This window comes from Prionailurus bengalensis, chromosome X (genome assembly GCF_016509475.1).
Source record: "Prionailurus bengalensis isolate Pbe53 chromosome X, Fcat_Pben_1.1_paternal_pri, whole genome shotgun sequence".
Lineage (NCBI taxonomy): Eukaryota > Metazoa > Chordata > Mammalia > Carnivora > Felidae > Prionailurus > Prionailurus bengalensis.
In genome coordinates, this window is record NC_057361.1 from 18,114,376 (window position 1) to 18,119,008 (window position 4,633).

A 4,633-nucleotide genomic window follows, 5' to 3' on the forward strand; every position below is an offset into this window, starting at 1 on the left:
TTTCAGGCTAAGTGTTAAAGAGAATTCCTGTCATAGCTCACAGTTGTTCTTCCTAAATATAGAGTTTGATACAAACCATATACTGGCTTCCTCCAAAAGGCTTGACCGTGCTGAAAGCAGGGCTCAAATGTCAGCCGGAAGGTGGCTACGGAATCTTACTGCCCTCCTAATCTTCCAGAAGATGCTGGCAGCACTTTCTCACATGTTCTGAGGGGACACAGTGAAGTTCAAAAAGTAGGAAAAGTTTCTATCTTTAGCATTATCACCCAGAGGCCAGAAGATGAGGGGTGTTCAATAAAAATAAAAATTAGAGAGAAGCAGCATGGCACCAAGCTGCCTATCAGGGGCACAGACATGCAGCAGTGTTTAAGTCCTGGCTTGGTCACTGAGGAGCTGTTAAATTTCTTTCATGATCAGTACTCAATAAATGGCCACTAAATGATGATAATTATAATATTATGTTGAACTATAAGACATCACCCTTTCTGGGGTGCCTGGGTGGCTCAGTCGGTTAAGCATCCAACTTTGGCTCAGGTCATGATCTCACAATCTGTGAGTTCGAGCCCTGCGTCAGGCTCTGTGCTGACAGCTCGGAGCCTGGAACCTACTTTAAATTCTGTGTCTTCCTGTCTGCCCCTCCCCTGCTCATGTTCTCTCTCTCTCTCTCTCCCTCTCCCTCTCTCTAAAACATAAATAAACATTAAAAATTTAAAAAAAAGACATCACCCTTTCTGTAGGTCATAAACGGTCCCAGATCAATCAACTCAGATTTGGTGCCAAGGCTAAGTCCTTGCCTTCTGTGCTCTACAGCCTCTACTGGTGACAATGACTTTGATCACAGACCATACGAGACAACAGCACAAAACAAAACAAAGAGGAAATATCTGTTTTAAGTATGACAGGGGACAGGACCAGGTAGGAGGCAAAACACATTTTAAACAGAACACTACCAAATCTAAGACACATGCTCATTATTTTCGTTTTGTATGGTTTTGGGGGTTGAGGGGGATTGGATTTTCTTTCTCGTGCTCATCATTTTAACGTTTTTTTTCATTTTTAAATGTTTTTTATTTATTTTTGGAGAGGGACTAAGCAGGGGAGGGGAAGAGAGAGAGAGGAGGACAGAGGATCCGAAGCAGTCTCCTCGCCAACAGGCTGACAGCAGGGATCCCAATGCAGGGCTCGAACCCACGAACCACAAGACCATGACCTGAGCCAAAGTCTGCAGTTCAACTGACTGAGCCACTCAGGCGCCCCAACACTACTTTTATTAATCCGTTGATTTACTTTGTTTCTTCGGTCTCTGGAACTTTACACAGAGGCTCCCTTCAGTAGAAGGATCAAACAGAGCAAGCACACATAATTCATCCACTATATGAAGGTATGAGTCCCTGGCAGTGTAGTCAGCCAATGAGCTACCGCCAGCCACCATCCCCGCCCAGTTCTCTCATTACGTGAGGAAAAGAAGGTCCTGTTCATATGAGCCCCTGAAGTCACATTTCTGTTCCCTGCAGCTGAATGCATTCCACACAGAAGCAACTAGCTTGTTTTCAGGTTGGTAAAAAGAAAACAAACTTTCTGTAGCTAGAAGGCCAGCAGATAATTGCAGTTCATCTCAGTTTGCAGCTCACCTTTCCATTCCATTCATGTGCTGTTTAAAAGAATCTTTAAACTTCAGTTTAAGCATCATGCTTTGAGAATATGTGGCACAAAAAGTGAGTTATTTATCACTGGAAAACAAAATACACTCAGCACCTTACTATTTCTCTACATGTTTGGCTACTCTTATGTGTCTAGAGCTCTTCACCAAACAGTAGGTTGCATCACTCCTTGGACAAATAAAACAGTGAGCCATTCTTGACCCCTTGCCCTGCAGTTGGTACATCAATTCTGCCACAGTCCTTTTGCCTTCAGTGACCCCTCAGTAGCCAGTGGTGTTATATATGTCAAGGAAAGTGCTCCCAGCAGCAGTGTCTTGTACACAGGCCTGGCCCGACTTGGGCATGGCTGCTTCTGTGGAAGAACTGAAGCGAGCTGCATTATCAGGACTCCTTTGGTCATAAGTGACAGAAACCCAAAGTGAACCAGTTTCAGCCAAGAGGGGGTGTGGCAGATACTGTTGATGCCTTTCTCAATATCACCTGTGCCCTCCTGAGCTTCCCTGCAGCTGTAGACATTTCCCAGTACGCTGTCAGCCTCACACCTCAAAAGCCTGAATCTCTCTGCCTCTCTGCTTTAGAGCTCTCTCTGTCTCCAAGACAGGTTTCCTGGGTGTGCTGCAGGCATGACCTATAGTGCCAGGGAGCAGACACCCTAGGGACAAACCTCAAGTAATGGGGATGGTGGTAAATGCTCCACCTCCCTGTCTTCCGGTGGAATGATTCCTCAGTGTGATCTACAGTTTCCCAGAGGTCCCCAGCAGAATTACCCATACTTAAAGACTGTTTCTTTTCCCTCTCCTTTCATTTGTATCCTCCCAGTAAGAAATAGACTCATGTTGTGCCCATCCACTTGGTAATTGTCACTCACCAATCCAGTTACGTGTTACTGTGTGCCTGGGGCTTCTTCTGTTATATAGGTTCCTTAAACTGACAAAGTGACAACAGTAGTAGAAATTTCAAGGGGCTGTGGTAAGAGGTCAAAGATAAGTATTTGGCTTCTTGGTGCTTCTGGGAGACCACACCTGGGAGGGCTCTTCAGCTCACTGCTATACCCCCCTCGGGAAAGAACCTCATCCACAGGTGTGAACCCCAATGATAGATGACCTTGCCCCTGGCCAGAAGTTGAGTGACGGACTCAGGGTGGGGGCAATTAGAACCCTGGGATTTTAAAGGTTTTTTTAATGCTTATTTATTTTTGAAAGAGAATGCAATCAGGGGAGGTGCAGAGAAAGAAGGAGACAGAGTATCTGAAGCAGACTCAGATACTGACAGCAGGGAGTCTAACATGGGGCTCGAACCCATGAAGTGTGACATCATGACCTGAGCTGAAGTTAGACACTCAACTGATTGAGCCCCCCAGGAACCCCAGAACGCTGACATTTTAAAAACTAGAGTTGGAGAAATAGATTTGGCACTCTCTAAGGAGGTCTGAATTCTTGGTTCTGGTTATTTCTGAGGGTCCCCTCCGCCCCTGCCACAATATGAAACTCCAGTGAACCTCTTTGTCATGATTTGGATTGTCTCAAATCCAGACACAGAGACAAGGCTGCAAGTAATGGAATACCTGAGTAGCAGTGGTTCAATCAGTATTTAGTCATCTCACAAGTCTAGAAACCTGAAGGGAGGTAGTTCCAGATTGGTTCAGAAATTTTATGAAGTTTAAAAACCCCAGGCAATTTCTAGTTCTTTAATCTGCCACTCTCAACAAGTCAGCTTTTCATCTTCATGCTTCTTACCTCATGTTCTCAAAATGGCTGCCACAGCTCCAAGAATCAGGATCTTCCACTAACATCCAAACAAGAAGGAAAAGCAGGGATGGTGGGAAAAAGAGCTTTCCTCTTCTCAAGAAAGAAACTCTCCCAGAAGCCCCAGCAGATTTCCCCTTACATTTTGTTAGCTGTAATTATATCTCATGGTTGCAAAGGAGAAATAAGAAAATCTCTATTTTATAAATGACACCTTTATAAAAAACACCTTGAAAAAGGTAAAGTCATATGACTAAGAAGTGTCTGAGTCAGAACCGTAATCTAGGTCTTCAGCCTCCAAATTCCAGAGGTTTTTTCATGTTCCACTATGCAAGCCAACAGAAAGAGCCAGGCTGCTCATACCATTGCCCCACCCCTGAATGTCCTCATGGATAAGACTCTTATCATGTGCCCCAAACTACAGGCTTCTTTCGGGGTCCTCTTTCCTCAGTTCTGCTCTATTGTAGGTCTGCCTACAGTTTGGGCAAAGAGTAAAATAAATCATATTATGAAATTTTTAAATAAGTTAGTTAATAAATATTTGTACCATTATGTATAAAGATGTGACCCAAAAAAACTTTGTATGCTGACAGAAAGAAGAAAAATTGATAAATGAAAAATGATTAACTGGGAAGAATTATGAAAAAGAAAGTAGCTGTGATCTATGAAAACACTTTATTTTCCCATAACATTTACTTCTATGTTAAATTTTAATTTTTGACACTATAACTATGAACAAAGCAATGCTTGGCTTTTAAAATATTTATTTATTTATTTATTTATTCATTCATTCATTCATTTATTCATTTATTTATTTTGAGTGAGAGAGAGATAGAGCGAGCAGGGGAGGGCCAGAAAGAGAGGGAGACAGAGGATCCCAAGCAGGCTCCACACTGTTAGCAAAGAGCCTCCTATGCGGCTCGAACTCACAATCCGTGAGATCATGACCTAAGCCTAAACCAAGAGTCGGATGCTTAACTGACTGAGCCACCCAGGCGCCCCTCGATGCTTGTTTTTAATCCAGGAGAGTAGGTGACAAGGTTTGTCCCCTGGGGTGCATACTATGTGATAACTTCTTCCCTCTATGATTTCTTGAGGTCTCCTTAACCCCGGTCCTTCACAGTGACACAGCAGCCATGTTTATGACTCTTCCCTTGGAATGTAGCTTACTTCCGTGAGTAGCCACAGAGAGGAAAAACAGTTTTTCCAAAAAGAAGTAATGTGCAG